General features: G+C 45.0%; 1 long non-coding RNA gene across 1 annotated transcript in view; it reads right to left on the bottom strand.

The window, feature by feature from the left end:
• LOC124716666 overlaps positions 1–26,536 on the bottom strand; it is a 253,915-nt gene that overhangs the window by 105,748 nt on the left and 121,631 nt on the right. Inside the window, exon 2 of the long non-coding RNA XR_007005659.1 lies at positions 10,359–10,399. This is a non-coding gene — a long non-coding RNA (uncharacterized LOC124716666). The remainder of the gene's footprint in view (positions 1–10,358; positions 10,400–26,536) is intronic.

The raw sequence follows: 26,536 nt of genomic DNA, 5'->3' as shown, positions 1-26,536 counted from the left end.
TTTACGCCACAAAATAATACAGGCGTATTTGAAAGCAGAAACATGTTAGGAAGATTTGGGATGCAGTAGTCTCTGTGCAATTAACAAAATTGTAAGCATTGTTTACTCAAAGCATGTCAACGATATTTCCTTAAAAATAGAAGAACTGTGGTTAACTTTGTATTACATTCTAGGCATTTCATTTGTAGCTACCGTATGATGCCATTTTTTGTACTTGCTGTTAATTTTTGTAATTCTATATCGCGAGTTTTCTTTATGTAACAATTACTGATTGTTATAAAAGGTATATAAGCAGTGTAAGAGGGAGATAATTTTTGTAATTGTAATTGGCGAGTTTTTATATGTAACAAATTACTGATTGTTGTAAAAGCTATATAAGTAGTCTAAGAGGGAGAGCGACAATGGGCAGTGCGTTGTAAGATTTCAACGAGGACTCTGTGACGTAATAAATAGCACAGTACCCTTACACAGCTGTACTTTTACACAGTATCGATCATACGATCCATGCAGCGATCATAAACTAAAGCAAAGACTGCAGTGCAGTCAAGAATGTGCGAGTGGGTGAGCAAGAGTCGAGTGTTGGAGGCCGTCTGAGGAAGTCGGGTGTGCGAGAGGCTACAGACGATTGCTCGGCAGCGAGGCCGGAGGTGAGTGGCAGAGAATAGGCGTAATGGCACACGGTGTGTGATTTCTGTCGTGTTTATGTTCAAATGGATGTAAAATCTTATGGGACTGAACTGATAAGGTCATCAGTCCCTAAGCTTACACACTACTTAACCTAAATTATCCTAAGGACGAACACACACACCCATGCCCCAGGGAGGACTCGAACCTCCGCCGGGAGCAGCCGCACAGTCCATGACTGCAGCGCCTAAGACCGCTCGGCTAATCCCGCGCGGCTGTTGTGTTTTATAAATGTTGGTTTACAAAAGGTGTTTTAATTAATAAAATTGAGTATTTGGGAAAGGACATGTTATAATTTCGTGGTTTTGCTTAGATTTCACAATGACAGAAGGGCACGACAAAGAGCTTGATGCAAAGGAGCTATTACTGATTATGCTAAATTAATTAATATAACTTCATCTTCAGTGTATGCGAGTAAGTTCAGTGCGAAACTGGGGGAGGTTATTATCTGAAACAACAACTGTCTTTTTGGTAGTAGGTTCCTATGGGACAAAAATCCTGAAGTCATCGGTCCCTAGGCTTACACACTACTTAATCTAACTTAAACTAACTTACGCTAAGGACAACACGCACATCTATGTCCGACGGAGGACTCGAACCTCCGACTGGGGGAGCCGCGCGAACCATGGCAAGGCGCCCTTAGACCACGCGGCTGACAAATGTCTTTGCACGATCATTGAGATCCATGCGGTTCTCCGGCCCATTTTCGCTTAGCAAACTTCCAGGCAACACCATCTGTAGCGAAGCCCCAAGATCAAAATAAGTAGTTAGCATGAATTATTATTCCGAAGATACTGAGTTACATCCACCAAATTGCAAGAACTTTATTTACTGCTACCATTAACGTTACGAGAAGACAGGTCACTTTCTTTTGGCAATATACTTTTATCACCAGTGTTCCAATTACACTGCACCGCATACTTTTGTGCTGTCAGTGTGTGTTGATTGTAGTAGCTATACAGAGACAAAAACATTTGCGGAAGACAGACTAGCGCGTAGAGCTCCATCAGAGCAGCCATCGGGTTGGAGACCATCAGGAGAACAGAACGCGCACATTTAGAAATACGGCAGCGGTGTGTTGGAGCCTTAATGGAGAGCGTGCAGTTGGGGGCGCCGTCGCAGCTTTGCCTCGGCTGGCTGTTCGTCCCTGTCTCCCCAGCAAGAGGCAGCGGCTGCGCCTCTTTTCTCGGAGGCGGCCAGAGTCGCAGCAATGAGATCGCCCACGAGAAACTCCCTGCGGACCCAGGGAGGCTTCTGCTGACGCAGCACACCAGGCCGCGCTGCCGATACGAGGCAGGGCACACTGTATACTGAGATCAGGGGCCGCCAGTGCGAAATAGAGGGGACGCCGGGGACATTTCCATCTGTCTCCCGTGGCACGGCGTGGAAACTCCAGTACTACAAACGGGGAGCGCCACATACTGGCATCGGGAGAAAATACGATGGGAGTCCCACAGGGTTCAGTTATTGGCCCAATATTGTTCTTACTTTATGTTAATGATCTACCCTTTTTGATGAAGCGGGAGACGGAATCCATATTACTAGAAGGCTAATCCGGTGCATAGTGTACGATCCTAGTTGCAGATAGTTTATGTGACGGCTTTCACGGGCAACAAAAATTTGATTTTCTCTATTTTATGTGTAGAGTTGCGTTCTACCCACACTACAGTTCGGTAGTTTTTTTTAAACAACATAAATGATGAAGTAAATGGTAGAATTACTTGTAGTCTTGGTAGCACTGGTGGAGGAAAAAACGTAGAATAATTTATGAGAGAGACTGGCAGCTAAAATTTAATTTTTAATTTTTTTTATTTTTTAAAATTTATTTTGCACATCATATGAACTGCACACCATTCAGTGTTAGTCCTTAAAAAATGTAAATGGAATTTAATAAATAACAATAATAATAATAATGAAGCTTGCTTGGCTTAAAACGGAATGTGGGTTATCCAAACAACTGTTGTTTGATAATGAGAGCACTTAGCGACTTACAATAAATATTAAACACTATTTGAAACCTGTCCTAAAATTTTTCTTACTTAAAAAACTCTTAACATCAGATATTTAACGTATTAATTCGTTTGTAAAGTAATTACAATTTTGGAGCTGTTTCATACATGGAAGTTCGATTGTTAAAGAACTGAGGTTGGGGTGTTTACTGGCTAGTCTTGCTTCCATATGATATAAACACTGTTGTGAAGTGGAGCGTAGAAGCACGAGAAGAGAAAAAATTAGATTGGTGCATAATTCCGTAGCGTGTTTCCACACACATATCACAGACTTTACTCGTTAATAACATATTCCCCTTCACTACTTACAACAGTCTGCAAACGCTCGGGTAGCTCTTCGAGTCCGCGACTGTAGAAATGCCGGCCGGAGTGGCCGTGCGGTTCTAGGCGCTACAGTCTGCAATCGCGCGACCGCTACGGTCGCAGGTTCGAATCCTACCTCGGGCATGGATGTGTGTGATGTCCTTAGGTTAGTTATGTTTAAGTAGTTCTAAGTTCTAGGGGACTGATGACCTCGGAAGTTAAGTCCCATAGTGCTCAGAGCCATTTGAACCATTATTTTGTTAATATAGAATAGTACAAGACGTTACAGTTGTTGACAATAAATGTCAGCAGTGGCGATCACGCTTCGGGGAAGCAATTTATAGTACACCAAACCATCGCTGTTCTACCGGATGCATAACATTGTCTTTTGTGGATGTGCGCAGGTCTTTCTGCGAGGAGTTGCTGCTTCATTTGTACTCTGTCCCTTATGTTAGCTTAAAGAGGTCATTTATCGTCAACAGTAATGGTACACGATAGGAATGGTCGGAGTTGTTCACAAGCCAACTGATGACGACAAAGGAGAGACGCACGTATGGCCACCCGCTTATCTTTGCAATTTAGGTTTAGAGCAAGCGCTATCCATACACCCGTTGTTTGAACCTTCCCCATTGCATGAAAATGTCGCATGATGGTGCAATGATCACAGTTCATCACATTTGTTAGTTCTCTAGTACAATGACGTGTACCATTATGGATTAATTAGTTTTAACGATCTTCATCAAACCCCTAAGCTTTTCCTGAACGTGATGAGTCACTAATGTCAAAGCGATCCTCCTTAAAACTTGAAAACCATTGTCTTGCGTGCTCTGTCCAATGCCATTATCCCCATATCCGGGCAAATGTCTCTGACTGCCTCCCCCGTTATCACAGCTCGACTGAACACAAACGCAAGTACATATCGAAAATGTCCTGCTTTCTCCACTTGGCACTCCATTTTATAGCGTCCACAGCTCCACTCAGTATCTCTAAATGACTAACTGACAATATATAAACTCAAATAGCAACGGTGAACTACAAATAAAAAGTGACAATCGATAAATAAACCGAAATCAAACGGAACACCTTAAAAGAAAACGAAAACGCTACGAACTTATCCAGAAACCCAACAGTAAATGATTTTTGCGTAAAAGCTACTGACTGGTTCGGTACAATACATGGCTCTAAACTTTGAAACTCACATTTCATACAGATTTGTACCGTCAGAAACGTCCCACCTAGTATTAATCTAGTAAAAAACCGGATACGAATGTCAAAGTTCTTGCGAGTGCATATGGATGAAAAGATTTAACTGCAAATGCCATATAGTAGACATGTTAAAATGTTTAGGTTTGCCTACCTCTGCCATACGAATAATTGGTAAATTTGGGGATATAGAAGTCAGTAAGTTGATATGTTTTACACATCTTCATTTGCTTTGGTAATATTGTAGGCCGGCCATGGTGGCCAAGCGGTTCTAGGCGCTTCACTCTGGAACCGCACGACCGTTACGGTCGCAGGTTCGAATCCTGCCTCGGGCATGGATGTGTGTGATGTCCTTAGGTTAGTTAGGTTTAAGTAGTTCTAAGTTCTAGGGGACTGATGACCTCAGATGTCCCATAGTGCTCAGAGCCATTTGAACCATTTAATATTCTAGGGTAGCCCTCACTTAGGAAAAATGAACCGATTAGGCAAAAGAAAGTATTCAGAATTACGTGTGAAGTTGACATACATACTCTTACGTCTTCCAGGAATCTCTTTTTAACAGCTGGGCCGCGAGACCGCTACGGTCGCAGGTTCAAATCCTGCCTCGGGCATGGATGTGTGTGATGTCCTTAGGTTAGTTAGGTTTACCTAGTTCTAAGTTCTAGGAGACTAATGACCTCAGAAGTTGAGTCCCATAGTGCTCAGAGCCATTTGAACCATTTTAACAGCTGGGAACATTAATCACAACCTCAGAGTACATTTAAACATTTGTGACACTTGTTATCAACAGTTCATCTGAATCGAAGAGTAACATAAATCCACAAGCCCAGCACAAGAAGAAAAAATGATCAGCATGACCTTTTAATGTTCACTTGTCCTTTTGTTTCCGTTTGTTTGTCAACTCCAGCAAGTGAACAAGTTATGTTACCGTAGGTAATTGCACTATGTGCTTGTAAAAGAGGGTAAAAACCAGTTTTATGTTAGGTATTTAATAACTTCAAGTTAATCCCTTAACGCCGCCAATTAGTATCGCGCCAAAGCTATTCCAATAAGTAGAATAAGTGTTTTCGTGTGCCTCTAACAATAAGTGCAGATTCTACAAGAAGCTACCAACACCTCTGACATGTGGTTCCACCTGTCGAGAGTTTCACGGGGGTTTCAGATACTTCTAGAGGGACCTGCTATTGGCACCTTCGTTCACAAAACACACACACACACACACACACACACACACACACACACACACACACAAACACATACACACACTAACAAGAGAGCAGTTTTTGCCTCTTTTTGGAAAATTACAGCTAGATACAGAGGTACAGTAACATTTTATCATGAATGAGAAGTGTGGGCTCTGTCGTAGGTTTGTGAGTGGTGGGTTACAGTATGGGATTTGAAACTTCCTGGCAGATTAAAACTGTGTGCCCGACTGAGACTCGAACTCGGGACCTTTGCCTTTCGCGGACAAGTGCTCTACCATCTGAGCTACCGAAGCACGACTAGCGCCCGGTACTCACAGCTTTACTTCTGCCAGTATCTCGTCTCCTACCTTCCAAACTTTACAGAAGCTCTCCTGCGAACCTTGCAGAACTAGCACTCCTGAAAGAAAGGATATAGCGGAGACATGGCTTAGCCACAGCCTGGGGGATGATTCCAGAATGAGATTTTCACTCTGCAGCGGAGTGTGCGCTGATATGAAACTTCCTGGCAGATTAAAACTGTGTGCCCGACCGAGACTCGAACTCGGGACCTTTGCCTTTCGCGGGCAAGTGCTCTACTTATACTTTGCGTGTATACAATAGATTTGACCAACTGTCAGAGTTGAGTGGGATGGAGCCTCCTGTAGCTATAGAGGTAAAGAATATGCAGCAGTCCTCAGCAGTTTGGAGGCCTAGGTCAGTTGCAAAGTCTAACAACAGCAGAAGGTTCTGCTGCTAGGTAGTTCACACGGCAGATGTGTGTGCCGGCAGTTACAGTAACTGTTGGGGAGTGAGTATCAGGTCACAAGCATTGTGAAGCTTAGTGCAGTGTTGGTTCAGGTGACTGACAGCGTAGCGGAGTTATGTAGGAATTTTACGAATGATGATCAAGTAGTGATAGTGGGAGGAGCAGGAAGCAGTCTTGATAGGGATGGGGAATATGTTGTAGGTGGTGACCTGGTAAATATAGCTACTGAAACTGGTGGTACTAATGTACATTTCGAGCAACTGTTTCAGCGTCATGATCGGCCTCAATGCGTCTGTTAGGCGCGCTAACATGGGACTGTGGGGGCGCTGATGGCAGAGGGCATCTCAGTTGTGCCAGTTGGTTCTACCAGTAGATCGGGTTTCATTAGGCATGGCCTGCACCTCAATAGGTATGGGAAGAGGAGACTGGACTGACTGCATCTAGAATTATTCCACGTGAAAGTGCGCGGACCTTTTTTTTTAATAATGTCTGCGAAAGGTTAAGTGAGGCGGTACGTGAGTACCAGCCCAATATTCGCTTCGTCGGTTGCGGGAAACAGCCTAAAAAGCACGTCCAGGCTTTCCGAGAAACCGCACCTCGTCATTGACTCGCCGGGCCGCTTCGACGCGGCGCCAGATCTCGGAAACTACGTGCTAAAGTGCTCTGCCATCCCGGAGGGCACGAAATGGAATACAATGTACAGAGAACAAGAGCAGCCCTCTCACACTTCTCTGGGTCACCCCTGAGGATGCCTTTGTCCCGGAAGTACACTCGCTATCCAGGACTACGTACTGGATTCTGTTACTTGAAATGTCTTCTAGCCACTCACAACCCGACAACCTGTTTCGTGTGTTCGGAGTTTCGTCAACAGGCTGCAGGCCAGCACCACGTCTGGTACGCCATCACTCCTCCCCATGCCGACCAAATACACTGGCGACGGAAATTTATTCCATCACCAGGATTCGAGCTATCTTATCTCCAATTCCAGCGCCTCCACACAACCCTACGTTAGCATCACTGGCGACGGAGACGACTTCCCAGTCGATAAGATTGAGTGAAATACTGCCCATTACAGTGCACGTGACTCGACAGCTGTAATGCAGCTCGTAATACAGGAGTTTTACTGCCTCGTTAAAGCACTGTGAGATACGATATTCCGAGCAAGCTAACGTATTACGGTATCCTGACATCCGTGTTACGGCAATACTGCCAGCTATTGGTTTCTGGAAGCTACCATACGAGGCATAAATTCCAAGACTGGTTTTTGCAGCTTTCCATGCTAGTTTATGGTGTGCGATTGTCCTCAGCTCTGCATAACTACTGCCGTCTACAGCCATTTGGATCTGTTCGCTGTAAGCCCTTTGCCTCGCTCTGAAATATGTATGACAATATATGTAGCCTACATGTGTCCAAACGTTTATTACAGCAACGTATAAAAATTCGAAATAAATAGGTTGAAACTTTTGGTAAAAATGTTCCTCCTTTATATATTACATACATACCTAGCGGTGGTCACGAGATTGTACCGTCGCAAGAAGATCATGCTCTGGATGGCCAGGTAGCGTTACCGAGAGGGAAGATCATACTGCTGGGGTTATGGCTGGCGCATTGTGTTGCATATGCAGCTGCTATGTGGCCGGCGAGTCAGGTCAGGCTATCCTTATGACGGGACGCCCCTTCTCAGTCAGCAGAGGGCTTCAGTACATTTTGGACGCCAGGAGCCTCCACACGGGGCCCACTAAAGATTACGCTGTATAAAATGTAGTATCATGATCTGTAACGTATTGCTGTCTAAGTTACTCGTCGACGTGCATACATCTCACGTTGTTATCTTGCTGATCTCTACCCGGACGAAAAAAGCTCAAGTCTACTGATGTCAATGATAGCCTTTGAGTATATTACCATCAAGAGTGACACAGCCTCGCAAGAACGTATTTACACTCCTGGAAATTGAAATAAGAACACCGTGAATTCATTGGCCCAGGAAGGGGAAACTTTATTGACACATTCCTGGGGTCAGATACATCACATGATCACACTGACAGAACCACAGGCACATAGACACAGGCAACAGAGCATGCACAATGTCGGCACTAGTACAGTGTATATCCACCTTTCGCAGCAATGCAGGCTGCTATTCTCCCATGGAGACGATAGTAGACATGCTGGATGTAGTCCTGTGGAACGGCTTGCCATGCCATTTCCACCTGACGCCTCAGTTGGACCAGCGTTCGTGCTGGACGTGCAGACCGCGTGAGACGACGCTTCATCCAGTCCCAAACATGCTCAATGGGGGACAGATCCGGAGATCTTGCTGGCCAGGGTAGTTGACTTACACCTTCTAGAGCACGTTGGGTGGCACGGGATACATGCGGACGTGCATTGTCCTGTTGGAACAGCAAGTTCCCTTGCCGGTCTAGGAATGGTAGAACGATGGGTTCGATGACGGTTTGGATGTACCGTGCACTATTCAGTGTCCCCTCGACGATCACCAGTGGTGTACAGCCAGTGTAGGAGATCGCTCCCCACACCATGATGCCGGGTGTTGGCCCTGTGTGCCTCGGTCGTATGCAGTCCTGATTGTGGCGCTCACCTGCACGGCGCCAAACACGCATACGACCATCATTGGCACCAAGGCAGAAGCGACTCTCATCGCTGAAGAAGACACGTCTCCATTCGTCCCTCCATTCACGCCTGTCGCGACACCACTGGAGGCGGGCTGCACGATGTTGGGGCGTGAGCGGAAGACGGCCTAACGGTGTGCGGGACCGTAGCCCAGCTTCATGGAGACGGTTGCAAATGGTCCTCGCCGATACCCCAGGAGCAACAGTGTCCCTACTTTGCTGGGAAGTGGCGGTGCGGTCACCTACGGCACTGCATAGGATCCTACGGTCTTGGCGTGCATCCGTGCGTCGCTGCGGTCCGGTCCCAGGTCGACGGGCACGTGCACCTTCCGCCGACCACTGGCGACAACATCGATGTACTGTGGAGACCTCACGCCCCACGTGTTGAGCAATTCGGTGGTACGTCCACCCGGCCTCCCGCATGCCCACTATACGCCCTCGCTCAAAGTCCGTCAACTGCACATACGGTTCACGTCCACGCTGTCGCGGCATGCTACCAGTGTTAAAGACTGCGATGGAGCTCCGTATGCCACGGCAAACTGGCTGACACTGACGGCGGCGGTGCACAAATGCTGCGCAGCTAGCGCCATTCGACGGCCAACACCGCGGTTCCTGGTGTGTCCGCTGTGCCGTGCGTGTGATCATTGCTTGTACAGCCCTCTCGCAGTGTCCGGAGCAAGTATGGTGGTTCTGACACACCGGTGTCAATGTGTTCTTTTTTCCATTTCCAGGAGTGTACTTTTAAGCCGTTTCTTGCCACAATATGACATCGAATCTTGTACACTACTGGCAATTAAAATTGCTACACCACGAATATGACGTGCTACAGACGCGAAATTTAACCGACAGGAAGATGATGCTGTTATATGCAAATTATTAGCTTTTCAGAGCATTCACACAAGGTCGGCGCCGGCGGCGACACCTGCAACGTGCTGACGTGAGGGAAGTTTCCAAACGATGAGAGTGCTCCATCTACCATCTTCGAAGGTTGCCATGGGTCTGATGATGGTCATGTGATATGACCGAAACCGGTCACCTATGTTCTTGTAACATACGTGGTGTGATTAAGACTGCATTTTTAAACGAAGTAATGAGAGCCTCGAAGGACGTTTGGATGCCTCCAATAAATACTAATTAATGGCGCTTATTTTTATTATCCGAGATAATTGCACCACAACTGACCAATCACACAGTCAACCAAACGCAAAGAACGCTGTATTCTGCCTACAGGTTGGTCTCCAAGGGACAAGGCGAGACGAACTGAGTGCTGCTTACACCGCCGAGACAGCACTGCACAAGTAAGTACAGTACGTGGTCCAGACGGCGGCTCCCAGAAGGCTATCCGCCAGGGCAGTTTTATGTTGGCGACAGCACAGCCAACAGGTAAAGTGGTAAGGCAGATTTATTACCGACCACAGAAGCAGCTCGCAAACTCAATGAAGCTTAGCATTTCTAATATTAATATCAAGGACTCCAATAGAGATTCAAACTAGTATGTTTCTATTTGTAATTTTGACTGCAACCTGTACAATGTAAGCAGCCAATTAGCGTTCCTAAATTTACAGAATGAAATGTCTATACTTACAGCAGACTTCAACCCACGGTCGCTGCCAGACGATGTGATACCTAACAACAGAAGAAAGAAAACACATTATTTCAAGTATTTCTGTCTCTCCTTTTAAAATGATAGTATTTTATTGAGCTTCACACAGTTTTGTTAGAAATTTGCCGGATTTACGTCCTCATCTCTTTGAAATAAGGACCAGACATCCAGATCTCTTTTCAGAAAAATGTTTACAAGCCTTTTTTCTTGTGTTCAACAGTAATATCTCTAGTAAGAATACAGGGAATTTATAAACCAGTTACACAAAAATAGCATTTAATTGTGAAATAACTTACAGAAATGTTTGATACAGCACTGAATGCGGTAATCTTCAAGTTTCTTCCCGCCTAACACTCTTAGTTCCCGACGTTCTCACTAGATGGCATGTGTGAATGAGTTATTCAAGCAGTCGTCATGGAGTCGTATAATGGTGCAAAGCGTGCGCAGTGTTGTTAATGGTTTAACGAATCCAAATCCGGTATTACAGTTCAGAGACGTTCCAAGATTACGTATGGCAAGCCACCATGTCAAAGACAAACTGTTATTAATATAGGCACAACGATTCCACCGAAACTGATTGTGTATTACATAGGACACCGAATCAGTCACTGGAAGAACTCATTCACACGTGGCACCTTGAAGATATACCATATTTAGTGCTGCGTCAAACATTTCTGTAAATTATTTACCCTTTTCACAATTGAAGGTACTGTTGTCCAACTAATTTATAAACACCATGTTTGTACTGTGTAGCAAGAACAGGAGAGCCCCTAATTGTAAACCCTGCGGAACCTCAGTAATTTTCCCCCATTAGCAAGAAGATGTCTTGGAAATCGCATATGTTATCTAGCATTACGCTGTGCTACCTCTCATTTAAACATAGAGAGTGTTTCACATATTCCATTACTGGCTTCTAGGGGTTGAAGAGGGGTCACAGCAGATTTCGGCTTTTGGTTACATGGGCCATACAGCCAACAACGGTTCTTAAGTGCCAAAGATACATAATCGCAAAAAACCAGAATAGCACAAAATTACGAAGTTACCGTACAAACAAACTCTTGAAGGAAAAGAAAAGAACAATTAGACTAACACCAGACAGCCGGCGGCAGTGGTGACGATGACATTGGAGCAGAATTACAAACAGTACTATACAGCAACATCATGACATACATGCATATGCTTTTACAGTAAAATACAAAAGACCCGGCTGACCTTGGGGGTCTCATGAAACATGAAACATGGCACCGGTGCCGTTTCGTTTCGACACCCACGGTCGTTTGGTCGCTGCGTCCCGACCGGGGTCAACTGCCCGGATCCAGGGTCCAAAGGTCTGCATGGCGGCGTCACTGTCCCGCTGTTATAGTTGTCCTTCTGGGAAGCACCCACGTCAGCAACAGGTTGGCACGAGCATAGCACGAGCAGAAATAATAAAAAACTTGTGACAGATAAAAAAGTACCTTAGCAACAGGATGGATTTTTGGGTATACAGGGTGTTACAAAAAGGTACGGCCAAACTTTCAGGAAACACTCCTCACACACAAAGGAAGAAAATATGTTATGTGGACATGTGTCCGGAAACGCTTACTTTCCATGTTAGAGCTCATTTTATTACTTCTCTTCAAATCACATTACTCATGGAATGGAAACACACAGCAACAGAACGTACCAGCGTGACTTCACTTTGTTACAGGACATATTCAAAATGTCCTCCGTTAGCGAGGATACGTGCATCCACCCTCCGCCGCATGGAATCCCTGATGCGCTGGTGCAGCCCTGGAGAATGGCGTATTGTATCACAGCCGTCCACAACACGAGCACGAAGAGTCTCTACATTTGGTACCGGGGTTGCGTAGACAAGAGCTTTCAAATGCCCCCATAAATGAAAGTCATGAGGGTTGAGGTCAGGAGAGCGTGGAGGCCATGGAATTGGTCCGCCTCTACCAATCCACCGGTCACCGAATCTGTTGTTTAGAAGCGTACGAACATTTCGACTGAAATGTGCAGGAGCTACATCGTGCATGAACCACATGTTGTGTCGTACTTGCAAAGGCACATGTTCTAGCAGCACAGGTAGAGTATCCCGTATGAAATCATAATAACGTGCTCCATTGAGCGTAGGTGGAAGAACGAAACTAAAATGGGCTCTAACATGGAAATTAAGCGTTTCCGGACACATGTCCACATAAGATCTTTTCTTTATTTGTGTGTGAGGAATGTTTCCTGAAAGTTTGGCCGTACCTTTTTGTAACACCATGTATAAGAAACTGAAGGGCCGTGCATCATGTGCTCAGCTTCTGCAGTTGCCAGATCATCGCTGACGGAGGAAACCACAACAGTGAGTAGACTTCTTTATAGTGTTATTTTTGGACACCTTAATAATGCAATTGATGCATTAGATCTTGGTTTACCACATAGTATTGAAGACGATATTTTGTTAAATTTTCGTCATGACAAAATGAAATTTTTGCTGCATGCATATCGCTTACCAGAAAGTTATATTTTTAACGAGAGTGGTAATGTTCCCATTGTTAGCGAAATAATTAATGACGCTCTTCAAGCAACTGAAAAAGTTACACTTAATACATCAATTCCATGGCCAACAATGTGCTTACTTACTATGTGCAATTTTTCACAAAGCACATTTTCGCAAAGCAGATTCAAAATTACGGTGCAGTTTATTGACATTTCTTTCAAAGAATATATTTGGAAAATTTGTGGATTATGCTTGTCTAAATTAACAGAAAATGGCAAAACCAATCAGTACAACGTATTTTTCCAAATAGTAAAATTCATTTAATAAGCAAAAGTCCTTATTATAGTTTTGGGGTAATTTCTCCGCCTCATGTTAAGCAATATGGGCACTGGTGCATGTTTTGTGCAAACACACCATTATTTAGAAGTGTACGTTGTGGTGGTGCCCTCCCTAGTGTATATGAATCAGAAGATGAAGATTCTAATTTTGTTGAAAATTTGCTTGCAGATTGGTAATGGACAACATCATCGAGGTGATGCAGATGCCGTACACTCTTCTGGAAGCTCAAGTTCCGACTCCATCCCTGAAAGCACTTACGTACTTGGTGACGAGATTACACTCCAACATGGCAACACGAAATGGACTCTTAGGGGAACACACAACCTTAATTTTAAGCTATTTGATTCAATTAGATGTTTCTTCGCAACCACCATCTGCCTTTGGTTTAACGACCTTATTAGATTTTCTGAAATCCCAGAGCCATGGTATTTCACTGACGTTATTGTCATCAGAGGACCGGATGATGTCAATGAATTGTGTAGACGAATTAATATTATTTCACAAAACTACCCTGGAGAAGTAACCATGCACAAACAAGATGGGGACCACTTCCACATTATCCATGGCTGTATCTACTCCTCCAGACGATGCCGATGCCGTTTCCGCAATGATTCATTTATTTCCACCAGAATTTAAAAAAAAAAAACAATCGACGCACCAGAGCCATCGCCGCCATGTCCGACATCGACTGGCTCAATGTATTGTTATATCTCTACTTGCAAAAGCGGCCAAGTTGCGGGTTGCGGACAAGTATGGCTCAGAGGACCAAATAAGAGATTACCTGGTGAGTATGAATTTGTACAATGGCAAAGTTTCATCGAAGGATCCCTCTATGTATTGGAAAACTTTATTATTATTAATCAGCACGGAACAGGGGTCGACAGTCGTGGAACACGGAAACAGTCGTTTTTCCCTCGCGCGATACGCTTGTGGGACGGGGAGGGGCGGAAATATGACTTTGGCGCCAATAGTGCCCTCCGCCACACACCGCTTGGTGGGTAGCGGAGTATATATGTAGATGTAGATTCTCCCCCTAACTTGCATATCACTGAAGGGGTCCACGATAATAAACACGAGGCTAGTTGCCAGTCTTCATTCCAATATACAGCCGGAGGTGGTTCATATTCGCAACTCCGGATACATGTCGCCGTAAATATATTTTTTTCTAAAACTTCATTCGAATTAAATTATTCACAATTTTCACAAATAAAAGCGGAACGTGTTTCTAAACTCCTGTACAGAGCAGCTGGTACATAATCCACTAACCTTCGAGTCCTGAATTTGAAAATTTTTCTTCGCAGTGCATGCACTTTCTATTCTCCATCGTTGTCAAATCCTGAATTTGAAAATTTTTCCTCGCAGTGCATGCACTTTCTATTCTCCATCGTTGTCAAAAAGAGGTCTCCTAGGGTTGGGTTTCCTGCTCTTTGTCCTCCTGTTTTTGCTGCCTTTCTTCTCTCCGGCTGCTTTCCGTTTTTCCTTCTCTTCATTTCCTCTTCTCCTCTTTATTTGCCGCTTCGAGGTCACTGTTACAAGGACCTGCTTTAAGTATCGCCCTTCTTTCGACAGGTGCTTTCACATGTTTTCCCTGCGCAGAGTGGGGAGGAGGCCCCGGCAAGATGGCAACTTTGCCCGCATTGACGAGATTTCAGAAAAGCTGGATTGCCTCTAATAGCACGACCAAACTTTCAATAACTAAAGTAACATAATGGTGTCAAGATATAACAGTTTCAACACAATTTCATGAGAAAGGCATGTCTCAGTCTACCTCCACAACAAATACATAAACTCCAGAATGAAATCTTCACTCTGTAGCGGAGTGTGCGCTGATACGGAACATTGTGGCAGCTTAAAACTGTGTGTCCGACCAAGACTCGAACTCGAGACCTTTGCCTTTCACGGGCAAGAGCTTTACCGACAGCTATCCAAGCACAACTCACGACCCGTCCTCACACCTTTAATTCTACCAATACCTCCCGCTTGCCAATCTTCACAGAATCTCTCCTGCGAACTTGGCAGAACTAGCATTCCTGGAAGAAAGGATGTAACGGAGTCATGGCTTTGCCACAGCCTGGTGGATGTTTACAGAATGAAATTTTCACTCTGCAGCGGATCGTGGGATGATTCGAAACTTCGTGGCAGACAACTGTGCCTGGCCGAGACCCGAACTCGAGACCTTTACCTTTCACAGACAAACAAAGTTTCAATATGGTTCAAATGGCTCTGAGCACTATGGGACTTAACATCTGAGGTCATCAATCCCGTAGAACTTAGAACTGCTTAAACCTAACTAACCTAAGGGCATGACACACATCCGTGCCCGAGACAGGACTCTAACCTGCGACCGTAGCGGTCGCGCGGTTCCAGACTGAAGAGCCTACAACAGCTCGGCCACACCGGCCGGCAAAGTTTCAATACATAAACTGATTACTTAAATCAGGGCTTCTGAAACCCACAAATAGTATTGTAGCTTTGAGCAATAGCACAGTAAACAGCCTTCGTGGGGTGACTGGGCCCTCCAGAAAGAGTAAGTTGTGGTGTGCGTACTGTAAGACCTTCGGTACACACACCATCAGATTATTTGACTTGTCGCTCTAACGAAGTAGGCGAGTGTCAGCAATATGTCTCGTGGTCTTATCGTGGTGTGTTTATCTTCCGCCGTTAGGTCAGACGATAGAAATGCCACTTGCACGTTTAGAGTAGCAGAGTGACGGTGACCAACTTTAAACAGAACTTGATTAATTTTCACATGCGTTTATTAAAATAATAAAAAGCATAGACATTACGTACATTGATTCTGGATGCTATTTACAATTGGCAATCTGAAGTTCCTTTGGTCTTGGTACGTTAATCTCATTCACACATATCTCTGATACTTGACAAAGTGTCTATACATTTATCTTCATGGCTATGTACAGAAATATGATAATCTTCTTATGTGCAGACTGAAACTTGACTATAGAGTGGTGCAGACAAATGCAGACTGGTACAGATTAATGCAGACTGACTAATCAGAGGTATGTACAATTGTTATAATACCTCGTGCGTTCAGGTATCACTGCGCGAGAGTGATCCGTGAGGGGAAAAGGTTCTACATTAGAAGCAATCTCATTGGCTGCATTACATATTAATACGCGGATCGGCGGAAGCAGAATTTAGTCCGTCTCTAAGGCAGCGCCATCTCGTAGAGTGGAGACGGACGAGCGCTGCGCCTGCGCTGTTGCGCTTAGCGGTGGCGCGCTCTAGTGGGAAAGTTGTGTACGTGCTGGCTACGCAGAACTATGTACACAACATAAGTTTAAGCATTTTCCGCGACATGGCAGCACCAAACAGCCCGCAGAACCTCAGTGGCTACTTTTCCCGCCGTGGCCACTTTGGCCAGCTTCCCATTATGCAGAGATGAGGCTGTTAGGCAGCTATGGAAAACAGCGTGGATGTAGTGGTCAGATTAGTTCCTCCATAAAAGGCAACACGAGAAAGAGCTGACGGCGTAGAGCCGCTGAGAGCTGTCCGCGTAGCCCTCCGCTTGTCTTGTCCTTTGTGTCCCCAGGAGGGCCGGGACGAGCAGCGGCGCGCTGGTTGCATTAGCGTCCAGCACGGTGCGGCTGTAGCAGAATGGCGGACAGCAGTGACGTCACAGGCGTCGCGGCGCCCGCTCTGGGCGCGGTGGCACGACACTCGCTCATCCTCTCCCGCTGGCAGCTGTTGACGTCCACAGACGCGAGCTTCGCAGCACGCGCCATCACGCCAGAGGTCAACGACCCGTGCGGTGGAAAGGCGGGCGACTTTCCCGCTCTGACCTAGCAGGTAGCTGCCGTTTCTAGCGGAGGCTGCGCCCTGGGAGGAGGGCGTAGTTCCGCCAGGCACCCAGCCCTATACTCCCTTCATCATAAGAATAGACCTCATTAAACATTACACAGTGTATTCTTCCGCGTTTGCTGGAACCTCATTGGATTTCGTAGATTAAGGCTTTCACGGCAGGTGTTCTCATCACTTAACACTTCCGGGCAGAGATGCCGTGGTCCATACATAAAACTCTCCCCTGACGTTTCGCCTTCGACTGCGGAATAATTCTCTCGCCAAAAGTATTTAACCTAGCCAAATCAGAATTTTATAACAGATACTGACCTGTGTGCTGATAGCACAATTAAATTCAGAGCTTCATTGGCCTTCAGCGAATGAAGCAATTAATTATTGAATAAATTGAAGTGGTGCTCTACTGGCTGAGCAGCTAGTTAGGAAGGCAAATGTTGTCGGCTGCGCCTTCGGCGGTCCGCAACGCGGCTATATAAATAAGAGCGTGCGAGCTAGAGTCAGGCCGCAGTTCTCGCGCACTCCGTGTCGGAAGCCGCGTCGGGTCTGTGCAGTCGCAAGGAACAGCCGTGGATGCCGTATTACTTAACTCGGTATGCACGTAAAAATGAGTTCGCATTGGGGTAAAGTGATAATTGTGGAACGACTCGAATGATTTATTCTCAGCGTATGTCGTATTTTCATGTGAAGCTGCAGGGCAGACCATCTTTCATTACTAGCGTGGCGTTTGATGAGTATTAACATCAAATTTTGGCGAGCATTCACTTTGAACATTTACGTCGATAATAACTATTGAACAATTTCGTTATCTAGGGATAATAGGATCAGTAATAGACTCTGAACAGCTCTGATAGTGCACTAGCTGACAGTAGAATTGATAGGGTCTGGAACTTTATGCTTTATCGTTTGCAGAATATGGTGAAAATTGTTGTAGTAAACTGCATTTTCAATGAATCCCAGACATTATCCTAAATCCTCAACGTAATGAACTTCAATGATGAATAACTTTATTTCTCCATCAGAGTGGACACAGTGAACTTTAACTACAGGGATCACGTTTTTGCTAATCACTTTCTGCTTGCCAACATCTTAGTTAGAGAGCCCATGTTGAGAACAGCAACACTACAATAGAAAATAAATTTTACCACCCGCTGCACATGCAGGTCACATACTCACTGGTTATCCCGGGTATCGCAGAACAACGATTCATCGGCCATGTTTCCTGGTCATGGGATCACTCCAAACGCAGCCACTCGTGTTGTGGTGTTAACGGCAACCTATGAATAGGACAGTGATTCCGTGGTGCAGCTGCTGCCTGTCTCCCAGCAGTGGTGCTGTATGAGACAGAGCGTTGCGAGGAGCCCATTACTTTTTCTTGCGTGGTAGGTGAGTATCTGGAGGGCTTACGATGCCCTTGATGCACAATGTGATGAACTTGCCTTATGGTGATGAATGGCAGCTAGCTCTGAATGTGGAACAATGCTAGTTAATGTGGATGAGGCAGGAAGAACAGATGTTAAATGTTCAGATACAGCACCTCCTGGCCAAGAGAAGTCTATTAGTGTATCAAACATCGGCTCTAATCTGAGGGAGAAATTTCTGGATACATACGTTTGGAGCACAACATTGTGTTATAGTGAAACATGGACAGTGGTAAAACAAGAACAGAAGAGTATCGAAACATTTGAGATGTGGTGCTATGGACGAATGTTGAAAATTAGGTGGACTGATAAGGTAAGGGTGAGGAGGTTCTGTGCAGGATCGGACAGGTAAGGGATATTTAGAAGACACTGACAACGAGAAGGGATAGGATAACCGGACATCTATTAAGACATCAGGGAATGACTGGAGAGTGCTTTAGAGGGCAAGAACTGTACAGGAAGACAGCGATTGGAATACATCTTGCAAATAATGGAGGATGATGTTTGCAAGTGTCGCTCTGAGATGGTTGGCACAGGAGAGGAATTCGTGGTGGGTCGCATCAAAACAGTGAGAGGAGTGATGGCTAAAAAAAAGGATATTGAAATGGCACGAGTTTGTGAGAACTGATGTAGTGAAGGCGAACGTTGCACTTCGGCTTGGTGGGAGAATTCTAGGAAACTGTAGTTCATCTGTAAAGAAGACCACACATAGGATGCTAGTGCGACCGATTCTTGAGTACTGCTCCAGTGTTTGGGATCCGTATGAGGTCGGATTATAGGAAGTCATCGAAGCGATTCACTGGCAGGCTGCAAGATTCGTTACTGGTAGGTTAGAACAACACACCAGTGTTACAGACATGCTTCGGGAAGTGAAATGGGAATTCCTGAAGGGAAGGCGACATTGTTTTCGAGGAACGCTATTGAGATAATACTGAGAAATGGCATATGAAGCTGACTAGCGAACGATTCTACTGCCTCCAACATACACTGCATGTAAGGAACACGAAGATACAACAAATTAGGGCTTATACGAAGGCATTATAGATAGTCGTTTATCTCCCACTCTGTTCAGGAGTGGAACAGGAAAGAAAATCACTAGTAGTGGTACAGAGTACCCTTCGCCACGTGGCGTGCTGCGGATTGCGGAGTATGTACGCAGATGTAGGTGTAGGTGGGGACAGGACCTGGCCGACTGGAACGCTGACGTCGAGTATGCTCAACCACACGTTCCCCTTGTGGTCCAACACTGGGCCACTGTCACATCCGAGTGCCCCAGTTAATCTGGATGTTGGACGATTCGACCAACTCACCAAACGGATATCCGAAATGAGGCCTCTTTCAAACATTGCCAGGTGCTAATGACGTTGTCTCACACGAGTACGCGGCATATCAGTGTTTGACGCAGTTTACACCCGACAGGACTTTTATCAAAGCTCAACACCATCAGAGGTAATGCACTCTGGTTGCCCTTCCACCTGTCACAGAGATTTGCAACTCTATAATCATTAGCACGGCCAGCGACGGTGTACACACGTACGAAGTTACACTGACTTCGAAGCTAATATTCCTGTTGCTTCACTTTTTTAGTGTGTCTTATTTTCCTGTACCAGCTCATTTGCATAGCAACAAATAACAAAATATTTTACTTGAATCGTCCTCGTAATTACACTACCGGCCATTAAAATTGCTACACCAAGAAGAAATGCAGATGATAAACGGGTATTCGTTGGACAAATATATTATATTACAACTGACATGTGATTACATTTTCGCGCAATTTGGTTGCATAGATCCTGAGAAATCAGTACCCAGAACAACCATCTCTGGCCGTAATAAAGGCCTTGATACGCCCGGGCATTTAGTCAAACAGAGCTCGGATGGCGTGTACAGGTACAGCTGCCCACGCAGCTTCAACACGATACGACAGTTCATCAAGAGTAGTGACTGGCGTATTGTGACGACCCAGTTGCTCGGCCACCATCGACCAGACGTTTTCAATTGGTGAGAGATCTGGAGAATGTGCTGGCCAGGGCAGCAGTCGAACATTTTGTGTATCCACAAAGGCCCGTACAGGACCTGCAACATGCGGTCGTGCATTGTCCCGCTGAAATGTAGGGTTTCGCAGGCATCGAGTGAATTGTAGAGCCACGGGTAGTAGCACATCTGAAATGTAACGCCCACTGTTCAATGCGAACAGTCAATGCGAACAAGAGGTGACCGAGACGTGTAACCAATGGCACCCCATACCATTACGCCGGGTGATACACCAGTATGGCGATGACGAATACACGCTTCCAATGTGCGTTCATTGCGATGTCGCCAAACACGGATGTGACCATCACGATGCTGTAAACAGAACATGGATTCATCCGAAAAAAAAATGACGTTTTGCCATTCGTGCACCCAGGTTCGTCGTCGAGTACACCATCGCAGGCGCTCCTGTCTGTGATGCAGCGTCAAGGGTAACCGCAGCCATGGTCTCCGAGCTGATAGTCCATGCTGCTGCAAACGTCCTCGAACTGTTCGTGCAGATGGTTGTTGTCTGTTGACTCAGGGACAGAGACGTGGCTGCACGATCCGTTACAGCCATGAGGATAAGATGCCTGCCATCTCGACTGCTAGTGATACAAGGCCGTTGGGATCCAGCACGGCGTTCCGTATTACCCTCCTGAACCCACCGATTCCATATTCTGCTAACAGTCATTGGATCTCCACCAACGCGAGCAGCAATGTCGCGATACGATAAACCGCAATCGCGATAGCCTACAATCCGACCTTTATCAAAGTCGGAAACGTGATGGTGATCATTTCTCCTCCTTACACGAGGCATCACAATAACGTTTCACCAGACAACGCCGGTCAACTGCTGTTTGTGTATAACAAATCGGTTGGAAACTTTCCTCATGTCAGCACGTTGTAGGTGTCGCCATCGGCGCCTACCTTGTGTGAATGCTCTGAAAAGCTAATCATTTGCATATCACAGCATCTTCTTACTGTCGGTTAAATTTCGTGTCTGTAGCACGTCATCTTCATGGTGTAGCAATTTTAATGGCCAGGTGTGTACGATAAATCCTGTAGAATATTGCAGCAACAGTATAATTCGAATAAACGCTGCACTGAGACAGAGCAGGTGCCGCGCTATTAGAACCACACGCTGTGGCCACCCCTCGATATTTTCTGAGGGGTCTGCGCTGAGTGGGTGGTGTGAGGATCGTCATAGCAGCTGCGGGGGCGGCGGGGTGCCTCCATTCACGGCGAGGCCCCGGGCAGCGTGGCTGAATGGGGCGCGTCATCACGCGCCGCCTACTGTGCTCTGCCCCGCTCTACTGTGTACAGGCGCTGCCAGCCGTCTGACGTCACACGGCCACGTCGCAGGCCCACTTGAGGCCGAGCCGAGGAGACCGCACAACAAGGCGCAATCGTTCGCCTCTACAGTGAAGCGCTGTCTCAACACTTTGACAGAACGCTGCCAAACTGACACTTCACTTCTTATTGCTCTTTCTACGATTTCGGACGCACTGTATAAGGACCACGTGAAGTAAATTCCTCATGATTTTTTCTTCATCCCTGATTCTGCCTTCCCTCTATTTCCTCGTTATTTCATTGTGTTCGCTTACCCTTAATACGTCTAAACAGTGATGCGCTTCCTGACCTTTACCAGAAGCTTTCTCCCGTCCCTCCCGCCTGCCCCATCTTCCTAATGTCGTTTTGAATTTTTGACCTACCTGCATCCGCCTCATTGATTTTTGGTAAGTGCTTTCTCACTTCTGTGAACCAGCTGATTGGCGTTCTGCTGTTTTGTGGATCCAAGTGACCATAAAGCGAAATTCTCCTTTACCTGAAACCCTCAGATACATTTTGAGTTTGAGTGTGCATTTCTTCATTACTTTTTCTCACCAACGTACACTCTACTTTTGTTGCTCCGAGTATTTTCTGTACTACCTTACTTTCCTTTTCTCCAACGCTTCGATTTTTCATTTTCCGCTGCATAAAGGCACTCCTGTTTTATGACGGTGTGGTAGTGTTAGATTTTGGTTTCTAGTAAGAGTGATTTTTTATTCTAAACATCTTTCGTTAACCGATTTCCTTCGCATTTTCTGGGTGTTATTTATCTTTTCTTCTTTATGTACACCGTTCGCCTGTATTATGTGCTCTGATTAGTTAAAATGATGCAAACTGTCGATTCCGTCGTATCTTATCCTTAGAAATTTTGGGGCAAATTTAATGTTCCTTATGTATTCTGTCTTCTCGAAAGAAATTTGTAACCTAGTATTTTCCGCCATCTCTCTCAACAGTTTGATTTTTACAGCTTCTGTACCGACGTTTTAGGAAAATAGTGCTAAATCATCCGCATAGGCTAGTCACTTCAGTTTCACGTCCCAGATTCTATATCCTGATGTCTTTAAGCCGATGGTTCCGTTATTACCTTTTTCAGAACGCAGTAGGAAAGCGCTGGGAAAGGACATCACCTTACCTTACATCACCTTTGATTTCAAATGTTCCGATGTTTCTCCACAGAATTTTATTTTGCGTTTTGTTCCTGTTACTGTTTCTTTTACTGAAAAAAAATTCACTTTAAATCTTCGTGTTCTCTAATTGCTAGTCCTTGTCGGCACAGAAATTGCACGGTAGTAAAAATTGTCTCAAGAGCTAAACGGCCTTTCTTCTTATCAGTATCTAACTGTTCATTCATTTGGGAGGCTACACTTCGGTTCGTGATAGAATTTTGTTTCAGAATTCTTTCTTTATGCTTATACGTATTTTCATGAAGACGAAATTTTTGGAAAGCGTTTTTCCAGTTAGGAAACCCTACGGAAGTAAATGCATCTTTTTTTTTTTTTTTTCAAGAAAATTCTAATAGATTTTTAGCATCCGCCTCTTTGCAGGTTTTGCAAAAAACTTTTTCGGTTGATGCTTCATATTATAGCCATGTATATTTGATCATGCAAGACTTCTGAAATGATCTTCCCTTACCGGACTGTCCAAGTTTCGGCTGTGAACGGTTCGCGCCTAAAGACGACGAAACAATTGCGACACAGGTTGACTTGCAGTATCATCAACTTCCAAGCGCGCCTTTTTGGTAAAAAATTTATCCATTGCAAAGTTAATTCACAATACACTAACACTAAAGTTAACGAATAAAATATAGTCATATGAAATAGTCCACTAGACAATAAAGTCAGAACACTAAACACGTCTGCAGCATGCACTGAACGAAACTATCCACACCGAATGACTGCGACAGCAGGTCGGGCATTATATAGCCGCGGCGTCGTAATGTCTGAAAGCGTTAAGGCGACGTTAGGCGTAGGGCTCCAGGCGTCCGGCAGCTGTGGCCGAGCGGTTCTAGGCGCTTTAGTCCGGAACTGCGCTGCTGCTACGGTCGCAGGTTCTAATCCTGCCTCTGGCATTATTGTGTGTGCTGTCCTTAGGTTAGTTAGGTTTAGTAGTTCTAAAGTTCTAGGGGACTGATGACCTCAGATGTTAAGTCCCATAGTGCCCAGAGCCATTTGCAACATTTGGTTCCAGGCGCTTCTGCTCTAGTCCTTTTGATGTCGCCGCTGCGACAGCGCTGGCCCATTGGCGCCAGACTTTAACCGAAGGTTCGCGCACCGCGACAAATTCTGTGCCCGCAGCACCGTAACACCATCATGATTCACACCACTCGTTTTCAGTTACCTGCTTACTACCATAATAATTGTTTTAACCCATTACTGAATGTATTTTAAAAGATAAGTATCGTCAAACAAGGAAAATAAATAATTCAAACATAATCTTGTGTTTTTACAAAGCATAATATAACTAATAATTTTCTTAAGTTTTTGAGGGGGCTCGGCTCCCATCAGGCCCCATGGAGTCGGCGCCTGTGGCTGTTGGGATGGAACACTTGCAACTGAACAGTATATAAACAACATAATAGGTAAAATTCAAGACACATAATGTAGAAACTGAAGGGTAATTAATAACCCCAAGAAATAACATACTTAATACTCCTGCACCACTGCGCTTTCCACAATGTACATAACAGCTATAGTGTTTTTGTAAATACTGTTTAGAAATAGTAATCCCTAGATTAAACTGCAGCAAACCGGAACTGCAAGACGAGAAATAGTTCTGAGGCTTTCAGACAAGGCTAGCTCAGATAGGGTAACATTTCTCTCTCTCTTTCTATCCAAGTCTTTGCTATCATCTATCACCATATCTTCTTAAAAGTTGAATCTATTTGCGTTTTCTTATTTCAATTTCTAATGTATTTTTTAATTTATTACTATTTCCATTGTAATTGCTGAAAACAATAATTGCTGTTTATCTCGAAGAAAACAGTCTATCGACACACAGTCAACACGGATGTAGAAAACATCATTCTTGTGAAACACAACTAGCCCTTTACTCGCATGAAGTGTTGAGTGCTACTGAAAAGGGATCTCAAATTGATTCGTATTCCTATATTTCCAGTAGACCTTACACACTGTATTTCACAAGCGGCTTACAGAATATCGTCTCAGTTATGTGACTGGATCCGTGATTTCCTGTCAGAGAGGTCACAGTTCGTAGTAATTGGCGGAAAGTCACCGAGTAAAACAGGAGAGATTTCTGGTAGTGTTATAGGCCCTTTGCTGTTCCTTATCTATACAAATCATTTGGCAGACAGCCTGAGCAGACGTCTTAGGTTGTTTGCAGGTAAGGCTGTCGTTTATCGACTAGTAAAGTCATCAGAAGACAAAACAAATTGCAAAACAATTTAGAAAGGATATCTGAACGGTGCAAAAATTGGCAGTTCACCATATATAACGAAAAGTGTGAGATCATCCACTTGAGTGCTAAAAGGAATCCGTTGAACTTCGGTTACACGATAGTCAAATCTAAACACTGTAAATTGAACTAAATGCCTAGGAATTACAGTTACGGACAACTTAAATTGGAAGGAACACATAGAAAATGTTGTGAGGAAGGCTAACCAAAGACTGCGTTTTACTGGCAGGACACTTAGAAAATATAACAGATCTACTAAGGAGACTGCCTAAACTACGCTTGTCCGTCTTGTTTTAGAATACTGCTGCGCGGTGTGGGATCCTTACCAGATAGGAGTGACGTAGTACATCGAAAACGTTCAACGAAGGGTAGCACATTCTGCATTATCGCGAAATAGGGAAGAGAGTGTCATTGAAATGATACAGGACTTCGGATGGACATAATTAAAACAAAGGCGTTTTTCTTTGCGGAGTAATCTTCTCACAAAATTCCAATCACCAACTTTCTCTTCCGAATGCGACGACATTTTGTTGACGTCGACCTACATAGAGGGAAACGATCACCATGATAAAATAAGGGAAATCAGAGCTCGTTCGGAAACATATAGGTGTTCGTTCTTGCCGCGCGCTATACGAGATTGGAATAATAGAGAATTGTGAAGGTGGTTCGATGAACCCTCAGCTAGGTACTTAAATGTGATTTGCAGAGTATCCATGTAGATGTAGATGCAATATGGAATATGTTTCTTAATATCCATGAAACGCTGTAAAATGAATGACATGTTATGAAATGTAACGCAACAGGTCTCTAAATGGGCAAAAAAAAAAAAAAAAAAAATGCCTCTGAGCACTATGGGACTTAACTGCTGAGGTCATCAGTCCCCTAGAACTTAGAACTACTTAAACCTAACCAACCTAAGGACATCACACACATCCATGCCCGAGGCAGGATTCGAACCTGCGACCGTAGCGGTCGCGCGGTTCCAGACTGAAGCGCCTAGAACCGCTAGGCCACACTGTCCAGCTAAATGGGCAATAAAAAGACCCAAATAAGGCAATGTACGGTGGATGTTGCAGTGTTTCTCTATCAAATCACTGAAGCATAACCTTCGTCCGTTTGGCCGTGTGGGGGAGGGCGTTATTGTACGGTTCCTCATCTCGTCGGCTTCCTGGAGCTTGGAACCACAACCAGTGCGCCGCGCTATGAAGCCTCTTTGCAGAAACTGCCACGCACCATGAAGTCAAAACGTGCGGAACGCTGTCGGGCGGTGCGCGGTAACGCCTGCCCGCACACTGCCAATCGGACTAAGGCTTCGCTTCAGCGTTTCGCTTGGGAAAATACTGCAATATTCTCCGAACAGC

Source organism: Schistocerca piceifrons, chromosome 9, assembly GCF_021461385.2.
Source record: "Schistocerca piceifrons isolate TAMUIC-IGC-003096 chromosome 9, iqSchPice1.1, whole genome shotgun sequence".
Lineage (NCBI taxonomy): Eukaryota > Metazoa > Arthropoda > Insecta > Orthoptera > Acrididae > Schistocerca > Schistocerca piceifrons.
This window is presented reverse-complemented; position numbering and strand designations above follow the sequence as displayed.